The 22102-nt window shown below is 36.1% G+C and overlaps 1 protein-coding gene and 1 long non-coding RNA gene across 11 annotated transcripts in view; both read left to right on the top strand.

Moving 5' to 3' along the window:
• ANKS1B (ankyrin repeat and sterile alpha motif domain containing 1B) overlaps positions 1-22102 on the top strand; it is a 406799-nt gene that overhangs the window by 262949 nt on the left and 121748 nt on the right. The window lies entirely within an intron of this gene.
• LOC128939545 (uncharacterized) lies at positions 9978-19884 on the top strand. The gene is made up of 3 exons (XR_008483225.1): positions 9978-10592; positions 16467-16661; positions 17514-19884. It is a non-coding gene; the product is annotated as an uncharacterized LOC128939545 (long non-coding RNA).

The raw sequence follows: 22102 nt of genomic DNA, 5'->3' as shown, positions 1-22102 counted from the left end.
ACAAATTATAATCAGGTAGTGATTGGCAGTCATTTTTAGCACTAATAATCAAAGCTGAGCAATTTTAGCACCTATTGTGTTCCATCTGCAGGATCATTTTCTTGTCCTGTAACACAAGGTAGCACAAATGATTGATTTATTAAAAAAATTATCTTGCATTATAAAGTAACCCACTCTATCTATTGCCAGAGAGAGCACTGTCTCTGAAGTATCCTAACATAATCTCTCTCCATTCAGGGAACAAATAAATTGCCTTATCATTTGATTTTCTGTCTAAAATCTTGATGTTCTATCAGAAGATTCATATTTCAAATTTCAGAATGTGATCTCCTTTCTAGGGAGTACAATAGACTTCTTATTTCCTTTAAAACCCCTGGAAAATAACCTCTTCTGCCAGCCCACAAGTTCTCTACAAAAACAGATAAAATACAGTCACTAAATATTTTGTTGTCCTAGGCAACAACTTGTTCTGCCTTCAGTAGCTTAGAGGAGGCCTGAATAAAGAATTATATTTTACCAGCTTAACCTTTTAAGTGTTGATGAGCCAGCAAGGAAATTGGATTTCTGTTTTAAAATAATATCCTTTTTCAGATCAAGCTGATATTAATTTAGAGACTTTATATGTATCCTATTTTGAATTTGACCTCTGAAATACGCAGGCTTAGGGTAGCATCCTTCATTACAACAAGAATTGTTGATTGTAGTGAAAGATAGGTGCTGTAAATAATGTCATTATGGGTATTTTATTTTGTAGACAGTATTTGTGATACTTGAGCTGGAATAAATGGTTTGTTTCAAATGCTTACAATTTCTGCCCATAAAACATACCTCTCCTAGTTTTAGCTTAAGGCATTTTAAAACAGATTGTGTTGATTGAAGGTCAATACAAAATACTTGAAGGTGATGATACATAAAAGCAAACAAGAACATAATTGTGTTAATGTTGCAAACTAATACTTCTGCTTTTACTTGGAAGCAATTTGCAGTGATAAAAATCGTAAAGAAATAACCCCTTTTTCAAAGAAATAAAGCTGCAGAATTTATTACATAATTTTTTTAAGGACTGCAGTACTATTTTGGTGCTTTTCAAAGAATACTGTGTTCAGTAGTGTGCAAAGGAAAAATAATTCTTCTTTAAAATCTAAAATCCATTTTTTTTCTGCTTCTGCATTGCCATATAGAACATTGTGAAGGGTTGATATTTCCAATTAAAATTCCCAAGTGTATCAGATCTTGGCTAGCATGATTTATCTTCTGTTTGCAGCTGATTTCAATAGTTGAAGATAGAGAGGACTGAGTGGCAATCATTTTAACTATAAAGATGTTGAAGATCAGAAATACTTTAGAAATATTTTCCCTCTATAACAGATTTTTTTGACATTCTCAGGTGTGAGAGCCAATGCATTGCTGTGCCATATAGACCCAGCAGTGTGATTAATGTTCCAGAATTAGGACAGCAGCCTTACCCTGGGTCTTTTGCTTGATTCTCCTGTCTCACATTGTTCAGAGCTACTTTGGATATCTCTGCAGTTCACTGCATTTGTATCACACAGATACAGCCCTGGATTTCAAAAAAGACTGGAAAGTATTATACCAAGATTACTAACAGAAGTAAGGTAAAATTTTTTCAAAACAATGTAGCTGAGGGGGAAGGAAGTATTTACTCAACTGTAAAAGGTTCTGTTGCAGCCTACAGCCAACAGGGCTTGAAGTCGTCTTCAAGGATTTTTGTCTTTCACTGTTTTTAACTTTCAAAGGAATAAGGTTTCACTTTCCATAAAGGGCAATGCACAACTCAGCTGTTGGTGCCAAGAAACCTTTTATATTCAGTCTGTATTATTTCAAAATTAAATATCCTTTTCTCCAGTTATAAATTTTCTATAGATGTAAATAACACACTGGCAGCCCAAATGTTTACATCCTGGAAGTAGTTATTGGCATGTACTTGCAATCCCTTTCATAATGATCAAGACCTTGGAACGTTATGTACATTTAACTCCTGATTCAGATTCCTGCCTCAGATTGTACTTTCTCACTCATTGCTTATTTTAAAGACTGTTCTTCATACCACATAGAGATCTTGAAAATGCTGCATTCATCCAAAAAGCAATATGTGTATGGATTTGAATGCATTTCAATAATATGAAAAATAATTTGAGAAAATGCAGTTAACCTTGGTGGGGTTTTTTGTGCAATGATATTCCAAATGTTATTCAGATAATGAATTACAGCATAGCTTGCAAGTCTGTGAGTCTGTTAATAGGAAATTAGAAAGCTTTCTAGTTTTCTGGGGTTCAAAACAGAAAATCAGTTCCAAAATCTATTAGAATGCTTCATCTGTGCTTTTTAAATCTATGAACTAAGTGCCTGATTCAGATGCACTAATGACAGAAGCTACTGGAAAAATATAATTAGACCTTGGTTATTCTTTCTTCACATATTAAAAGCTGGATCAGAACCTGCCTGAGCTAATCAGGTTGTATGAACACAGTCATCAGTAAAGGAAGGACATATATGAGTTTTCCAAATGGCATTTTTTATCACTCTTGAGGCATCAACCAAGCACCTGGCCATCCTGCTTTTCTCAGGGTCTGGACTTCATGCTACCCTTTAATACATTTAATAATAATTCTGTTCAGTGGTTGCAGATGAGCTGCTGATGACTATCTTTCAATCTCTGTCATCTAAGAATTTTTTCCTGTTCTACATGCATGATCTACTTGAAAACAGAAAAGACAGTCATAATGACTTTCTATAAAATACTTTTCCCTCCAGTAAGCCACAAAGCAATACATATGCACTCATGTGCACACATAAAGCACAAGAAGAAGAATTATGCAGAGCTAAGTATTTAAAACATTTGTGTTCCCACACACAATATGGTTCTACTGTGTTTTCAGTGAACGTAACCAAATGCAAGGTATTTTGTGCTTCCTGCTTTATAAGTTAAATTTATGTAAGATTTATATAAGCAACAGATAAGCATCAAAGCCATAGCTGAGGAGGATGGATGGCAAAACACCAGGCTAGTTCATAAATTTACATTATTAAAGAGAAGTGATAGATCTGTGCTGCTTCTTTAGTTGAAGCTGAGCAGCAATTTGCAAGCAGAAATAATTCTTCTCACCTGCTTTTCATAGCAAAGTGTACAGTAGCACTAGTACATGACCTCCACCAAAAAAAAAAAACAAACATTATTTTAGGTTATCTGCTCTATCTGTCAACACTTTTTTTTTTTTTTTTTGGTAATTTGTGGCTCTCTGGGAATCAGAAGCATAAGATATGACAATGTGAGAGAAAAAAAATGACAGAAGTCTAATATGCCTCTAAGCATATGGAGTGGCTGGCTTTGGAAATTGGCTAGAACTGAAGCATGGGAAAGAGTAAGCTGAGAACTGAGGAGAGTTAGTAGCAAATGAGATACATGCCAGGATGAGATGTGAAGAGTCAGAAACAAGTGCCATGAGAAGCTAATAGGCTTAGCAAGAATGACTAGAAATGTATTTTGAAGAAACAAAGAGTATCTAAGTATCATATAAAATAGATGGCAGTCCTTATTTTATGTCTATTTAAAATGGAAGCAAATGACTACACGGATACATAGAGAGTTTCAAATATTCAAAATTTCTCTCACAATTAGATTTTCTGTTTTTCTTTAATCAAATCTGCTTGCTGACCCTTTGCATCAGAGATTCACCCTCAAGGTTTGACAGCGACCTCCTAGAACACTCTCTAAAATATGATCAGAAAAAATACTTTCAGTATTTTTATGGTGTTATTAATAAACAATACTATGTATATGAAAATGATGATTTACAGAAAATGTGAGAGATGACTACATGTCATATATTATAGAAGAAATAAAACATTGGATAGTGTTTCAGGTAAGATTTGTTTCAAGAATGCCTTGATGTAAGAAAGAGTTTAAAAGTTGATAAAAGATTCTTTGGAGATGTTCATTTAAGCTGAGGTTCTTGGTAAAATATTTTCCTGCGGATTTTGATGTGTACTTCAGCTTTTCACCATAAGATTTCTATTGGCCACTGGAATTCAGATAAGGCAGAGAAGCAATCTGACTGCTATCTTCTTTGCATTTCCCCAGGGATTTAACACAGATTATTCCAATGTGTCAAGGATAAAACCCCCACACTGTTTTGCAGGAGGTGCTGTTAAGCGAAATGGCTGAGATTTTGTGTTTATTGCTGACAATTTGTTATTTTTCCATAAGCATCAGCATTTTAGCATCCCATTTGTTTGTGTTAACATAAGTATTTTTTTCCATGTAAGTATGGAATTAGCTGCTGCATTTTTCTACAAGGAATCAAGGAAGATACTGCTGATAATTAAACACAGACCAATTAATAGGAAAATGAAGACTTTAATTTGGTCTTGAGACTCACCTATTTTGTTTGACTGCATGTAGCAATTATCAAGACACTAAATAGACTCAGAGGTTATGAAATATAAATTTTCCGATGGGAAAATGTCAAGGTAAGTTTAAATGAATAGGAGGGTCAGAAATGTGTTTACTGATAAGCAGAAAACTACCATTAGAACCACAACACATAATTCTGAATCTATGAAATCTTGTATTTGGACTTAGTCTTCATCATGTCCTCCTAATGTCTTGCAAGTTAAAAAAACCCCAAAATTAAAACCAAACAAAAATAAGGAACAAAATCCCAAAACCTTTCCCAAGTATCTATCAACAGAGCTATATCTTTATAACAAATCTTTTATGGAATTGTAAGAGATGAGTGCTAATGACAATACCCACAGTTAGTTTTTACCCACAAATAGTAAAATAATAATAAGTAGTAGCATGTTTTATTTATTTTAGTAGCTAGCTGACACTTGGCTTTGAAAAATACTGTGGGAAATCAGTTATTTTCATTGTTCTTTTTGTTTTCTGCTTCATCTTTTTAATCTCAAGGGTAGTTTCCCATTAAAACATTTCAGAACCTCATTTGCTGGCACTGTGAGTTTCCCACCCGAGTTCCTAATCCAGTTTAGCTGACATGCCACAAGTAAGTGGTCCTGGTACAGACAGAACAAACACCAGTCAGTGCAATGGACATTCTGGGACATGTCTGCAGGTCTTATGCCTTTGGTGCTTTCACCAAAGGTGTCTTGCCAGCAGGTGAAAATTTGGAATTCTCTGGTATTTCCTTGTGAAGCTTACTGATACTTTAGGAACCCAGCATGCTTGTTCAGTGCATTGCTTTGCCATGAGGCTCTTGGGAATGTTTAAAATGTGTGCACTCAAATGTCTCTGGTGGTAGGATACCCTGAGTTGTTCAGTTTATATGTGAAGCTATATACAAAGCAGTATTAAAAAAAAGTTACACAATCATTTTTTAGCAGGGTGGTATAATTCAATGTATACCTATATGTACATTGAATTATACATATATCTATATATCTATATCTATATCTATATCTATATCTATATCTATGTTATCCTGGTTTGCTTCTTGTGTTATGTTTAATTTACTTATGGCCTCCCTCCCCTGGCTTTTATTTTTTAAGACTTCTCTTTTGCCAGTCTTCATATGATATTATAGGATAAGCAATAAAAAACAAGGATAACAGTGTTCTTGGAGAGCTCTAACTCAACCAGTTTCTCTTCTCATAGATAAGCAGAAGAACCCTCAGTTACATTATTGATATTTTAGAGTGCATCTTCTAACCAGCCATTGCCAAAATGATTGAAGTTCAAAAGGGTTTACAGCCCAACTTTACTAAATTATTGTATAGGTCAACTATAACTAATTAGGCCTATAACTATATAGGGCAACTAATACTATATTATTATAAAGGGCAATGTTGGGCAAAATTCATAACTGTGTCTTTCATGTGCCCATTATATTAATTATTTTGCATATTCCACTCATTAAGTGGGTGGAAGTGGAGCAAGACATTGCATTATTAGAGAAAACTATGTTTTCCCTACGCATGTATTAATTTCTAAGTTCCTTGTGATGATTGGTCCTACAGTATGCTATCATGGATTAACTGGAACTGTCCAGATTATTTTGTTTTTACTAAAATTAATTGTTTTATGAAGCAGACGCTCTTTTTCATAACTGTGTCACAGTTATGAAAAGAAAATTCTGAAAATTATTATAAAAAATTAAAAATAAATTGCATTTGAAAATCTATATAATTTTAAAATATCTAAATATTTTTTAAAATCATCTTGAAAGTTTATTTCATGTACCTAGGTGATCACTTGAAATTGGAATGAAATCAATAATATTTTCTTTGATCTATATTGAACATGCTAAATTGTGTTCTGCTTTAGCAAAAGGAGGAACAATGGAAGGATAAAATTTCAATTTCTGACTATATCAGTGAAATTCATATTTACAGCTCAGTCATAGGAGATACATGTCTAGCTTCTTGCTATAATCATTGAAGATATGCAGCCATTTCTCTTATGTGATTCATCTAGTCCTAAAGCAAAAGCCTAAATTATATCAAATGAGTCATGCCTTAAAGGTGCCTATTTTTCCCTGTTAATTAAAGGGACCTTGACATGAGTACTGAGATCTCTGTTGTGAACATTTTTTATGCTGTAAAATTAATATTACTCTGAATCTGTATTTGGACTTTTAGTTGAGAAAATCCAATAGAAATTATTTTCTTAAAATTGTGATACACAGGAAAAATAATAATTAAAAAATAGTCCCAGTATCAAAACTCCTGAGATGAAACCTGTTTCCCCTAGAAACCTGTTTCTTACTTGAGGAAACGTGCTTGAAAGTCTCACTATGTTCTGAGAAAGTAATTGTAGCACACCATCGTATATCAACACGTTTTATCATTAACAGCCACTGGATGTACCAGACTGCTGAATGCTGCCTACTCCTTAGGAACACCATGTATCATATGTCTGGCTTTTTCAGTCCTGCAACTATGTCGCTCATACTTCTATGGCATTTGTACCACAAGAGAGAACAACTTTTACCATGTCTTTTTAAATCCACGCTCCTAGTTATGAATAGAAAGAATAAAGTTAATAACCTCATTTTTTCTGACCAGTCAGTATGCTGAAAAGTTCCAGAATAATCCCATGTAAAATAGATTTTCCAATTTCCGATTTAAATTTCTGTGTTTTATCCAGGACCTGTGGTTTTTTAATTCAGGCAAGATAAATTCCATTCAAATAACACAGACCTGATTTTATAAGGGCTGTGCTCTTTACAGCTATACCTACAGATTTGAACCCATTTGCACTTCGTAAGGATAAATTTTGTATATGATGATAATTTGTAAACTTCACAGCAAGATCATAAATATTAATTCTATGTTCAGCAGTCAAACCAAGCAGTTGCTGAAAGTATAGCTCAGCATGTCTTGTGGATTCAGCTGCTTTACATTTGAGGCCTAGAAAACTTTATAAACATTTTTCTAGTGTTCTCTGAGAAAGTAAGTATATATATGGCAAAGAAGCAATGAAATCTGATGATGCTGTCTTATGTGCTAAAGACAGTCATACATGCAGGATCACCGACTCCTGCCTGTATTCCTGAGATTAATTTTAAATACAAAATTGTTTGAAAGTGGTTTTACAGTTGTAAAAAAGACATGTTACCAAAACATATATTTAAGTGTCCTTCATATTTCTCTGCAAGAAAAAGTTCACCAGAGAGTTTAAATATAGCAGTAATAGAATTTAATACTGTTACCAACACCGCTGTGAAGTACAGAAGGAACATGACAGAACTTTATAGGTTTGAAGTTTAAAAGCAGATAGGTGTCAGAGTAATGTATCCAATTGCTTAAAAAAATATTACACAAAAAAGACACATTTAATTTAGTTAGAAGAAAGAAAAAATTAATGACATAAGAAAAATTAGAAAACTCTCTCTCCCTCTAAATGAACAGTGTAAATATCATCCTCTCATAAATTTAAAGTAGGTGGTGAAAGCCAGAGTAATAGTCCTGCATGACAGGAGGAAACCTAGCAGTAATCTTCCCAGCCCTAAATTCTGTGATTCAGTGACAATAACACATTGACTTTCCCACCAAGCAGCATATCTTGTGATATTGCTTACAAGATGGCATTTTTGAGTCGTTGTAATAAAGGAAATTTCCACTAGGTGGATCTGGTGCTCTTCTGACAGGGATCGAGAATGTTAGTGCACAGTAATTCTGTGCCTTTACTTTTTTATTTTCTTGATTGTTTTCTTACCTCTTGTGATTATTTCAGAATCCTAAAATATAGCTGTATTTTGGATTTTAGCACTAATATTGTATTTATTGATTAAGAATAAAATATCCTTTGGTTAAATAAGACCAAGGTATGAGACTTCAATAATGTGTAATTCCATTGCTGAGTAGTAAGTATTTATCTTAGTGCTAGTATTTATCTAAACTGCTAGAGCCATGTTTTATTTCAGCCCTCAAAGTTACCTTGAATTTTTAAACTTTTACTGTAATCACAATGGACTTTGAATTACATTTTTTCTGGGAAGCATCATCAGTCTGAGTAGAATTTTAAATTGGTACATTTATTACATTTGAAACATTTTTATACTTAAAATGGAATGTCACAACAGAATGTGAGCAACCAGGGGAACTTTCTTTTTGTAAAAGTCATTCATTGCTTAAGTGAGGATGTTGATTTAAACACATCTCTAGAGCTCTGCTGTGGCCTGGTGCAGCATAAAATCACTTTATGCTTATCAACTTTTTCTCTCAGATGGCCTGAGATATGCAACTTCAGGCATGCAGCTTGTATATTCTCAACTCGTACTCTTCTTTAAAGGCTGCAATTGCTGTTTGCGACCCAAAGGCCTTATTGCCAAACACCTGTTTCTCCCAGATGTGTCAGTGTGGTCAAATCCTACCCTTTTGAGAAGGCTTAGAGTGGGTTGCTGGTTCTACAAAATAATTTTCTGTCTGTTTTTTTCTTGCCATTTCTATTGTTACACGGTTATTTTTGCAAATAAGGCTCATGTTATTAATGCTAGGTAACTACTACAAATATTTCCACAAACTACAGGACTTAGTTTGTTTCAGCTATGTTTGCATTTTCCTAATATGCTGGTGAATGAGTTTTGGAATATTACAGAGAATAATATAGAAAATTAAGCATAACAGATATGATAAATTCCCAGTCTGCACACCAGAAAACTAATTCTGATGTTTTTTAAAATCATTCACTATATGTGGTCTTGTTTCTGGTGGGCATGTAGGTTCATATGCAGCAAATACAAACCTATTGACAATAGTCCTGCTGAGACACTAGAAATTATTGTCAGACCCACAGAGGTCCACAGTGCAACACAGACTCCCATCAGGCCAGAAATGAGAGCTTATATCATGTACTGCTGATAATTATGATTTATCTGGTATCTCTTTTATTTTTCTTTAGCTCACTGTTAAGAAAGCTTTTTTTCTGTTAAATATAAAGGTGCAGATCATCTACTCATCAGCTATTTTAATCTAATGCCATGCCACACAACCTGTGCAGGGAACTGGATTGGTGCCCCACTTTGCCAGAATAATCTTCTTACTTATTTTCATGGTAGGTGTAGAATGGAGATCTACTTTGGTCATTGAACAAGACTAGAAGTAGAGGTATTTCCCTGCATGCAAGGATCTCAAAATACTGCAACATTCATCAAAAAAAGTAAACCAGTCTGAAAAGTGCTATGGCATGTTTTAGAAAGCAATTATTTGGCTGGCAGAGATAGAAAGCTCCATCTTTCTATAATAAAAAAAAAGTGGTGCACTTTCTCTAAAGCTCAAACCCGTTCTTTCATCTTGCTGTAGCCAACCCTCCATATCAGAAGTATTACAAAGGTGTGATGTGAATGCCTTCTAAACTCTAGGAAGCTTACCTAAAAATACCAGGTAAATAGAAGATCAAATGTGCAATTGTTTGTGATTCATGTGTTGAAATACCCTTGTGACCTCGGTTATTCTAGAAAAACATAAAACCAGCTAAAACTAGATATTGCAATTCAGAAATTCTTTATACTCAAATGAAATTAGGCATGCAATAGCCAGTACCAGGTGCAGAAATGTGTGAATTTGCAAAACTTATTTCTGCCAGAATTTCTTAGTGAAGTTGAAGCAGACATAACTTTCAACTACAAAAAAACTACTCAGTCTTTATGATTAAACCCCAGAATCTCATGAATTAACAATTAGTAGAGGTTTGCTTTTCAATTCTTTTGACTACTCTTGCTTGACATAACCAGGAACTATCATAGTAACCAATACTAAGGCATTTGTGAGTGTGAAGAACTAGCAAGGAGCATTATTTTTAACTTTTGTTTCTAAGCAGTGCGATAGCAACAACACTGGTGCTGCGACAACACTCCTCTGCCTCAGCTCTGCCCACAAGCCCTACCTTAAGCTAAGGAAGAGTACATGCTTGGAGAATTCCATTATTAATGATCTACAAAATTTACATCGTTATATGAAAAAAAAAATAATCTTCTGCCAACATTTGGACATTTCAAACTTGTCTTACTGCTCAAAATAAAAAACACAGGGATCAGTCATTTTGGCAGGAAAAGCTTTTTTGTATGGTTCGTAATGTGCATTGTCAGAATTGACCTTGAACTGAGAAGCCTGTAAGTATTTTTCTTTTCTCTCGATATTTCAAAAGACTATTTCTATTATGTCCTAAATATTTTTTTGTCATTGTGAGCTTTATTTCTAGAGCAACCTCTTATGGTATGTTGTTTCTCAGGAGAACACATAAAATGTCACAGACTAGCCTGGCAGATTACAGATTGCCCTGATGGTTCTTGATACACCAAGAGAACTTTGGAAACTACTAGAGACAAAAAACATTTAAGAATGGTTTTGATTAGAATTCTGATTTCACACATATTTTTCCAAGCTGTTATTGTATTCATTTCCATGTGGACCTCCCAGGATACTACCTCTTTAGTTCTGTGTGTCTGTTTGCTGGTGGATTTGTACTTGTTGCAAGCAGTAGACATAACCTCGCTGGCTTATAGTACATTACCAAATTAGTTGTGACTTCAGATCTGTGAATTCCATAGTTCTGTCTATATTAGTAAATGAAACAGTGTTCAGGAAATGTGTCCAGGCACTAGAGAACACATTCAGAAGGACCCACGTATCCTTTTGGCTTGTACCTACTAGTACTGAAGAGGTGCTTGAATAAATGAGGATTCTTTTTTGCTTCTTCCTCTATTTTTCTGCTCATTGCATTGTATCCTAGTATTCTGGAAAAGGCAGGAGAATTTGTGCCCTCAGTGTGATTTCTACCCTGGTACTATAAAGTATGCACGTGCATTAAACTAGTTTAAAAATATCCCATTATCTGTAATGACAAATGTCTGTCTTGAACTCCCTGTCCTCTTTGTCTTAGTTACCAAAACCCATCTTCATTACTGTCTTGCTGTAACAACACTTTATATGAAATTCTAATGACTTGCATCTCAACGGGGAGTTTTAATTAGGCACAAAAGTTTTCCATTTCTGTCTTTCTCACAATACTGTCATACAAGTAGCAGATGAAAGGTTTAAATTTTAATGTGTACTCCAACATACTCCTTTGATTTGTATTCTAAATACTATTTGGCAGCCTGCCCTTATTACTTGTGTTTTACTTTATCACTATACATAATTTTGAAAAATTGCTCCAAGAGTTGATACAAAGTATGGGTGAGAATAATCTAGGCACTTGCTGTTATATATCTTCCATTATTATCTTGTTTCCAACAATTTTGCTCTACTTGTCAGCTCTCTCACATTCAATGATACCCAGGTTTTCAGATTGCTTTCTAATTTAGCCATCAGCTGTAAATTAAAGCCTGCTACTTCTTCCATTGCTCACTCTGCAGACATAACTACTTTAACTTTGCAAACTCCTCAGAGGAGAGATCACCATATTATCTGCACAGTGTTTGGCACAGTGACTTTCTGACTCATAATCAGTTTGTCTGTCCACTCTAGAAGAAAAATTAGCTTATTATCCATATTTTATAATGAGTGATTTAAATTTTATTTTCATTTGATCAGGTAGAAACCAAGCAAAACACAGCCTTCCAGGCTCTGTTAGCATGCACTGCAGCGTGACAGTGTGATTTCAGAGGTCTCATACATCCTGGCTTACCCCATGGAAGCCGGTGTATCCTTTAGAAATGAATTGTTCCATCTCGAATTTTATCTGAGGGAATAGCTGTTGAAACCTGTGGTACCACAGGTGTGGTGTTGTCAGTAGCTGTGCACAGGCTGAGGCCACACATCTGGGCAGCTGTTCCCTTGGTGTTTCAGTACCTCTCAGCCTGTGACTTGGTTCCAGTGGGAATTTTTGTGTCTCACAGTGGGGCAGGGGTGGCACAGGGGGAGCTTGGTACTGCACGGGCTGTGCCACAGCGCTCCAGCAGTCAGCTGTGCCTGGCAGATGGGGTGGTGTGGGCACACAGCAGCCTCCTGCCCACGGCTCTTCCCTCTGACTGGCAGTGTCTGAGCCAGGAATGACTCAACCCCTCTGTGAGATAGCAACGGAAGTCGCGAGCACTGTTATTTAAAACCGTAGTGTTTCCAAGCTGAGCTAAGCGGATGTGTAACACATGTCACAGAGCTCCGGCGTCTGCTTGATGCAGTCGCTTTGCAGAACACTTAAAGTCATGTTTCTCCATTGCTGCTGGAGAGGAATGGATTTTGAGAATAGACAAAGGAACTACAAGATTTAGAAAGAGTCCAGAAGCAACAGGGTTCCATAAGACTGCCCAGGGCAGCAGGGCAGGGCCTGGCAGCCGAGCCTCACTCACCACTCCAGCCAGGAACAGGGCATTTGTGGGGGACCAGGACAGCCCCAGGGATCGGGCACCTTCTGGGGAAGGTGCTGGGATATTGGCCCAGAGGGGGTGTCAGGATCAGGCAGGGTGTGTGGGGGCTGGGATTGGACATGGCCCCAGGGTCATTGTGCAGAGCTTCCCCATGGTGGTGTCTGAGGCCTCCATGAGGCCATGGACAGCACAGGGGATCTGCTCTGGGCCTCACCAGAAGTGTAGAGAGCTGACTGCAACATGGCAATGGCATGAACCTAGTGAGTCCTTCCTTCAGTTGTTAGAATTGTCCAGAATGTAACATCCTTGCTGTTTAGATAGTTTTCAATATATCACTACATTTTTATTGGAATTTGAGATTGTTTAGATCTTCCGGCACATTCAGAGACTTGGATGTAATAGTCTGCTTGATTATATCATAGAATCACAGAATGTTAAGGGTTAGAAATGGACCTTAAAGATCATCTATTCCCAACCCCTGCTGCCATGGGCAGGGACACCTTCCATTAGACCATGCTGCTCAAGGGCTTATCTAACCCTGAATATGGCCAGGGTTGGGGCATCTACAACCTCCCTGGGTAACTTGCTGCATTGTCTCACCACCCTCACAATAATTTCTTCCTAATATCTAATCTAAATTTCCTCTCTTTCAATTTGTACCTATTACTCCTTATTCCTGATGAAGAGTTGCTCTCCAGCTTCCCTCTAGGCCCTGTTCAGGTACTGGAAGGTTGCTACAATGTCTCCATGCAAGCTTCTGTTCTTCCTTATCCTCTATGTCAAAATCTGGGTATAACAGAGACACCTTTACTGAGGATCACTACTGCAAGATGTAGCAGCTTGCCTTTGGAGAAACTCCTCAGGACAGAGGATACAGGAACATTTTAAATGTTTCTACTCGATGATAATTTCTAGGATATCTGACTTTGGCTTGTCGTTCCTTTGTGTATGACAATCCAGCTCTTTTAACTTTAGCTAAGTTGAATATGAAGCTTGGTGGTTTTCTTATTGTTTCTACTTATATAAATTAATTTCAAACTTTCATAGGTTTCTAAAAATTGAGTTGATCAGGCTATGAAGGCTGGTAGAAAGTTGACACTTTCCACAAAATATAACATTCTTACCCTTTCGTTCTTTTGCAGTTACAAATGCAAGAAAATAAGTTATGTTGGATGAAATGCTGTACTTATTATTAACAAATATAGTAGTTATTGTTATATTTAAGTTCACAAAAATGTAGATATATAATTTGGTAATTCTATTCTTTAAAATAAGCATATTAGTATCCCTGCTACTTTGTAGGCATTCTCCAAGGTCAGTGGAAGGAAATAGGTACCCCCCATGCCTAATTATCACATGCTAAACTGTTGGTTTATTCTGAATTTTTGCTTTTGACCTCTACTGCTCAATGGGGACTGTATGATGGGGAATATAATTGTGCTGATATCCAGATTCCATGTTACTGAGCTCTGTTCTATTGGAAAATTTTCCCTTTTCATCTGGATAGTGATCTCTTCTGCAGTGGTTGGGGATGAGAGCAATGTTCTCATCATAGCAGTGACTGCATGTTGAGTAATTTGCCAGAAAACTTCTGACTTTTATGAGTCACCAAATCTGAGTGGTGTGGTGATCCTCTGGGCTGATTTGAAGGGTGGAGCAGGAAGAATTTTAGAATGTTTCTGATCATTCTTGAAGTGATCCAGTAGCTTCTTGTTTCTACTACATCAAATACATCATATAAGTTGAGCAAAGAAATGTTCTTTTCCATTAAAAGAAGCAAGCAAAAGCCAGAGGAGTCAGAGTCTGTATGCTTTTTGAGGTTAAGTTTGGTTTTTGGTGACAATTGGGAAGGCAGAAGTTTCACCTAAAAAAGATTTGAAAGCAGTTTATCTTATTTCTGAAGCAAAATACTTCCACTCAGGTAAAGGTTGTATATCTCATAGTTGTGGAGAAACTCCTAAATGTTAAAATGGATACAGACTCCAAGAAATGTAGTTCTGTGTGATATTTCTGCAACTTTCCTGCTGCTAACTGGTCCGTTGAAATCCTCTGATTGACACTTTCAGTTATCATGAAGTATTTACAACTTCAAAACTTGAATTTTCTTCTTTTCTATTTTTAACTGCAGTAAGAATACTGACAAAATAGCAGAGCATGTGAGCCTTTTAAGGATTAAAGAAAAGCAGTTAAGTCCTGTGTATGAAGACACAGTGTATAGTTTTAGAAAGCCATCAAGGCCATTCTCTGTTGATGGACTTAGGATAAGATACATTCTTGTAAAGTTAGAAACTATTTAAAGAAGGATTTTTTGAGAGTAGTCACAGAGAGGCTGAGTTAGATTACAAACTGAACATGATTAAGGACTGTTTGTGGGTTCTGAAATTAAATGACATGAGCTGATTGACATCTATTCAGCAAAAATCTCATCCTTACCTCCAAAAGAACAGGTGATAATGTCTGAACTAGCCGGTGAGAATGGTCCCTGGAGCAGGCTGTCCTGAGAACTGTGCCACAGAGAGTGCTAATTTGCCATCCCAGGGTGAAGGCTATCAGTTAATTAACATGTACATCAGCATTGTGGTGCCTGGGCTCACTCCCTGGCTCCATTCCACTGAGCAGTTTAGCCACAAACAACTATCCTTGCTGGAATTAGCAGCTTTTCTCTGCAGGCCTCAGGCTTGCTAATGGGCATTGCTCATTGATTCAAAGGCAAGTTGTAATTTAGTCTTGTTCAGTGGGTTGCTGCTTTTCTTTTCTTGCCTTGCATTATAAATTGATGAAATCCCTTCTCTTGGAGCACTGGCAGAATCTGGTGCCTGAAATGGAAGGCAAAGACCAGCTTATACCTTATTCTCTTTCATGCAGTCTTACTGCCATTTTATTATGAAATAAAGGCAACTTGTGAGCAACCTAACCAAGTAATCCAGTTTTGTGAATTTAAAGAAAGAATAATTTGGAAAAAATATATATATATACAGTAGCTAATCAAATCCAGATCACTGATCTTTTACTCTTGGGTGCAATGGGTGAATTAGATTTGCAGCAGCCTGTATTTGTTTTTATGAGAACTATAATTCTTTCTTTCCCTACTGCACAAAAAAGACTATTTTCCCAGAAGAGCTTAAAACACCAGGAATATATGAAGCTGCAGTCCCAGACTTCAGCTTTTGTTCAGACTCCGACCCAGTTCCCTCTCCTGTGCTATAGCAGTGATTCCAGGAGGATATGACTTTTCTTGCATCTGGATGGTTTTCAGCAAAGGTTGTTCCTGAGCCAGGAGGAGGCAAATGTTTACCCCTTGAGACTTAATGAATTAGTTCTGATTACTTTGATGGGTTCTGGAACCTGTATTATCAGTATTTCTAGGTGGTGTTGGTTCTTTTTGACCAGTAGACCTATTTTTGTGTCAGTATTTACTATATAAGCTGTTTCTTCTGAAACCCACAACCAAGCAGGAGGTGCAGTGGCTCTTACATCTTGGAGGACCATCTCATCTTTATTATTGCAAGCATTCCAGGCATCATTCAGATGTTGGTCACAGCAACAAGGAGTGATGGGACCAAATGCTAAGCCATGTCTTTCTAAGTTTGGAAAGCAAAAGAATCTCTGTGGTAGGCTGATACATCTGCTTCTTCCTAAATGATTTGGAATAGATTGTGAAGTTTTTTGCATTTGCAGAGCCTACCATGTTATTGAACAGCACCAAAGAACAATCTCCTGTATCATGAGGGGAGGGCAGGTATTACAGAAAGCATTCAAAATGGTGATCAAGAGAAAGAGCACCCCTGGAAGTGAAAGCACCTCTCTGGACCTGCAGGAGAGCTTACTATAAGTGAAACAGAGAGCTATCAAAAAGTGAAGCCACCAGACAAGGTATTTTGCTTTTTAATGTCACAGCTTTTATGTGTGTGTGTTTTTTCTGGGAATTGATGTAATAATTTTTAATTTTAGCAGACAGCATCCAGGACTTGATGTGTTGTTTCATTAATGTCTCTCTCTATGATTGCATATGTCAGTCACAATATCCTTTATAAACCGTTTCCTAGTTTTGTATTTCACTTTTAGAAGCTGATGGTTTTTAATACTCACTTGTGATGTAAGAACTATGCTAGCTCCCAGAAAAAAGATGGTATCTCATTGTTACTGTAAAAGATAAATGCCTTGCAGAATGTGAGTATTCCAAAGAAGAAATAGCAAACGTTAAATCAATTTACTAGAAAGCAAGTTGCCTACTTTATTATTTGTGGTCTCTTTACTAGTAATGAATTGATCAACATGTTTAGATGATGGCACTGGAACAGCTGCTTGTTTAGTTTTCAGCCTGTAAATACTTTGGTGGCCACCTCACATTATCAAGGTTTTCTCCCCATGCTGGTTTAAGTTTGCCTTTGTCTGCTGAATTTACTAATACTGATAGCATAAGCTTGTGAAGCCAGGAAGTCTTCTAAATCTGTAACTGATGCTAACCAGTGCAAACAGGGTCTTCTGGATTAGGATCAAACATGCAGGTTTGCATTATCTATTGCTGTACCCTGATTTGGTCCTCTAAGTAGGAGCCTTTCCATAAAGGTGATTTATCAATACCAAGATTGAGATACCCAGAGGATCTGAATTAGTGGCTTCAATGCCAGTCTTTTACCTGTTGCATGTCTAAAACTTGATGAGAAATGGAATACACAATAGCACTGCTAACCTGCTCATATCTTTCTTCTTTTTTTTTCCAAGTGAGAAGACATTACATATGGTCATACAACAGCAGAAGCCAGGAGAGAGCTCAGCTGCATAGCAACTGAGGTTTCAGAAGAACAGAAGACTGAGGCATCTTCCTCCTTTTATGCAAGGAATTATGAAGATAGCCTGAATTTCAAAAGCCCAGGAGAAATAAGAAAGGGGGAAAGAGTAAACAAAAATAGGATGTGAACCCCTTTGACTTTCCATAGAGTTTGTATCTTCAGCATATCAAAACAGTACTGAAAAAAGGGGATCAGTAGCAACAAGGAAAAAAAAATACTGCAGGAAAAAAAGTAAGATAGAGAGAAAATAATCTCCTAAGATCACTTTTTTTAAGAAATGAAAACACTTAGCCAAATTGTCAGTGTCCTTGGTCAAGTGCATTGTATATAAAATCTGAAGTTGCAGAGAAGCAGAAAACTTTTGTCCCCTGTAAAATTGGTAGGAAAAAGAAAAAAAAGCAAATATGGAAAAATATTTTCTTTAAACATGAATAACAGTCCGTTTTTTCTGCAACATGTGATATTCCATGAGTATCCTGCTTCTGCTTTTTGAGACTGAAAATCTCTGAGAACCTTCTGGAGGAATCCATACCCTCCAGAAGGCAAATTCCTCCAAGCTCCTATAAAACTTAGAAAAAAAATACAAACCTCAAACTACTCTGTTCCTTCCTGCTGTCATACAAACACAGGTGTCTGTATCTTAGAACCTTAAAGATCCTGTATTATTTATTTTTGCTTCTTAGAGAATGATACCCGGGTTTGTGTCCACACTGTGCTTTTCTGATGACCAGCCAGTCTGAAGTGGCATTTGCCTGCCTGTTTACCAAACATCCAGCATAGTGTGGTTGGCCTTTATTCAGGGGATAAAAGTAGGTCTCCCAAGACATCCTGAACCTTCAATTCTTGGTAACTTCATTCTGCTATGACTATAGGAAAGGTAAGCACAGGTTCACTCTTTTTGTCTGAGAAATGCCAGGACTGTTACAAAGCACCAAGGGGAATCACAGTTTTGCTGCTAGTGAGCAAAGACTAGTTTTTCTCTGAAACCATTTCTTTATTTCTATACAAAATATAGAAATATATTCTTATTAGAATATAAGAATAGATAAATATATATAAATATATATATAAATAGGCTTATTGCTCTTCATATTATACTTCTGTCTTCTACTGGAGAAGGAAGAGGAAATGAGAAGAAGTAATCTATTGGCAGCTTTTCATGTTACTGTTTATGTCCATTGTTGAATCATGAGAATGAATTACAGAACAACCCTGAATTTATAGAAGCAATTGGTTTTCACATTTCACAACTAACATCCATTTTAATAATTTAGTGCATTAATAAATCATCATCTTTGCAGTGCATTGCACTGCCCTCTCTGTCTCTCTTTACCTTTTCATTCAAAAACATTCTGCCTGTATGATATACCTGATATCGTGTCTCCTATTGTTCCTGCATTACTGTATCTCTCAGGCCACCCTCAAAGTCATCTACTTCAAATACAAATGTGAATTTTGAAACTGCAGAAGGTGTAGTAAAAAATTACTCGAATAAATCTGTTCTATTTTATTTAGCTACTGATTCAGCTGTTCCACTTTGCAACTGTTTGTGATTTGTGGACTTGAGGGAGAGCAGTCTCCTCCTCACAGTTTCTTGGTTAGAGAAAGAAACCATTCAAAAGCCCTACTGTGGGCTATTATCCCCAAAGTTCAAATTTAAATCCTGACTTTCCAAACAACTTTCCTCTTTCCTGTGGAGCACATCTTGAATACATTTCTTCTGAGGGAATTTCCAGCTCCTTCTCAAAGCACCATCACATTACTAATTTGTTATTGATTAGGGAAATATTAGCATATCTCCAATCTGAAGGTTGGTTTTTTTTCACTCTGGTTATTTTCTTTGTTTCCAGCAACTACAGAGCATTAGGAAATCTATTTAGTGGGGGTTAAGTGAGCTCTGCAGATCATTCATTGGCTGTTGGTCTAAAGCCACACTGCTGGGTTGATGTTGCATATCCATTTAGTCTTATGATTTGAGGTTTCATGCTAAATTAACAGTTTTAGGGGTTGTAACTAATTTTTACACACAGTATCAAGTGAAGTTATTTTGCTGCTTCATTATCTGTTTAAATAGAAGTCTGTGACCCTATGTTTACCCAGATATATAGTACACATTGATTATATGCAAATAATCAATCTCTTTTGGGTTTTCTGATAAGAAATTGCCAGAAAGCTAAAGTAAAAAAATTCTTAGAATAAACTCATTGACATAAAATTAATTTTCTTCTCTCTGTACTCTAAGTCATCTAGCATGCTTCCAGTAGTTGTAACAATACTGAGCTCTTTCAGAAACAAGTGTAATAAAAATGAGAAACTAAGTAAAAATGACTGATTGTATTCTGTCATAGCTAAAAACAAATGTAAATAATATCATCACAAGCAAGGGTGTGAATGTTGGCTGCTGTTGCAGAAACACAGAATTTGGTGAGTTGGAAGGGGCTGACAGTATTCTTGCTTTAAGTCATAATTACTCTTATTTCGCAAGTTTTTGGTATATGATATTGGTAAAACTAGACATTTCAAATAATTCCTGGGAAATAGTTAATTTAATTAGTTTTAGCTCTGTTTCTGCATGTGTTTTTGTCATGAACATATTATAATTTTTTCAAATGTACTCATTAGAAAAATTTTCTGAGTAAGTTTTAGTATTCATATTCTTCACAAATACTTTAAATTCAACATCTAAGCTGTTTTAAAGAGCTTTGATTGGATATATGAGTCACATAGTATTGTTGTGTTCCAAGACTGGTTAAAAGAAACTTATAAATTTTTATGACTGTGTTCTAAGTTCAAAATTTTCTGTGTTCTTATTCTCTCTTTTGTTAACTGTCCTGCTATTTGACTCATTTGCCTGAATAGGCACACAAAAACTAGCCTCAAAATGAGTCTAAACACAGCCACAGTAGAGTCAGCGTTTTTTCAAGTAAGTATTTCTGGAAATTCCACTCATGTAGATATATACCTCATGAACTGGCCATTTCAAATGTGCTTTGACATACTTTTTTTGAAGTAACTTTGTCATGGGAATATTTAGATCTTGCAAACTGGGGGAGGAGGGAGGGAGGAAAGCTCATTTGCAATTCTGAGGTATTGTCTGCTGTAGTTAAGGAAAGCAATTTAGTATCCCTTAGTGTCCAAGTTCATATCATCAGCACTGAATACCAGCCCAAAATATCTGGATGCAACTGTATGCTCACTTTTGCCTTCACAGGTTTTCTACTCTGGTACCATTTAAAGGAACCAGCTCTTAAACTAATACTTGACTCTAGGACAGGTTTAGGAGTAATATATATGTCTGTTATTCTAAATCATATACTAAATCAGAAGCATATTTCTGACATGTGATTATTTATATATAGTGATTAAAAATTTTAACTCTAAGGCACTAATACCCCAAGGCAGTTGTTCAGTTTTGCTGATACATCATGGTGAATTAAGCTGGTTACTTTTGGCCCAGTTACCTAATTCACACACTCCATAATGGAATGAAATACTTCACTAAAATTTGATTGGGCTGCCCTTTACCTCTAATATTTTTTGGTAGAGACAGAAGTGAACAAAATCTATTGATTACATACTCCACAGTTTTGTAGTGGTTAGTATAATTTAAAAAGGAAGTTATGCATAAGAATATGTTCATTAGTATAGACTTATACTGCAAACACCATTAGGGTCATAATGACATTTAATATCATGTACTTTGACCATAAGTAACTAAATTTATTAAAAAATGCTTCAGTGGGACTAATTCAAAATTCAGAATATTCTTAAATTCTCTGTAGACTTGAAATATGTAAGAATTTCAAATTGTCTGTCATTTCCGCTATGGCTCTTCCTTCTCTATGGTAACTAAAATCAAACATATGCTAGTCTAAAGAAAGGAAATTACATATATTTTACGGCAAACTCTAAGTGTATCACAGAGTTCATTCAACATAATCTAAGATTCTATAAGTTTGCTAAATCAGAAACATTCATTTACATATCTTAATTGCCAGTGATCTCTTGCCACTCTTTTCAAATAGCATTTTAGGGCTGCTGCTACCAGCAAGACAAGTAGTAATGTAGTGTCTTAAATAATATCAGTCAGATCTATTGAAGCAGGTATTTGACCTTCATTTTTGTTCACCTCTGTAGTCTCAGGTAGAAATTAACTCCGTGTTTCCAGACATTGAGCAAGTACTGCTTTCAGTCTTCTTGTTTCAGAAAGTAACTACTATTGGAACTACAAAAAGAGATCTGAGGGCAGTGCATTGCCAGAGTTTCCACAGACTATTATTCCTCTCCGACCTGGATATCTTAATGGCCTTGTTTTTATTTCAAGTAGTTAGCAGATGCTCTGTCTGACAACCTTACACAAAACTCTGTGAAGGTGTTCCCGATAAGTAAATTATTATCTTGACTATCTAATAGACACCATTAAATGCGTGTTATTTTTCCAGAGCTATCCCACCACTTAGAACAGGTAATGCTCTGACAACAAATGCTATCTTTAGAATAAGAACTTATATATTTTGCCCT

Source organism: Melozone crissalis, unplaced genomic scaffold, assembly GCF_028551555.1.
Source record: "Melozone crissalis strain CALT ecotype California unplaced genomic scaffold, PUWL_Pcris_2 ptg000004l_1, whole genome shotgun sequence".
Taxonomy (NCBI): Eukaryota; Metazoa; Chordata; class Aves; order Passeriformes; family Passerellidae; genus Melozone; species Melozone crissalis.
Note: the sequence above shows the minus strand (reverse complement) of the source record. Positions and strands in the feature narration are given on the sequence as shown.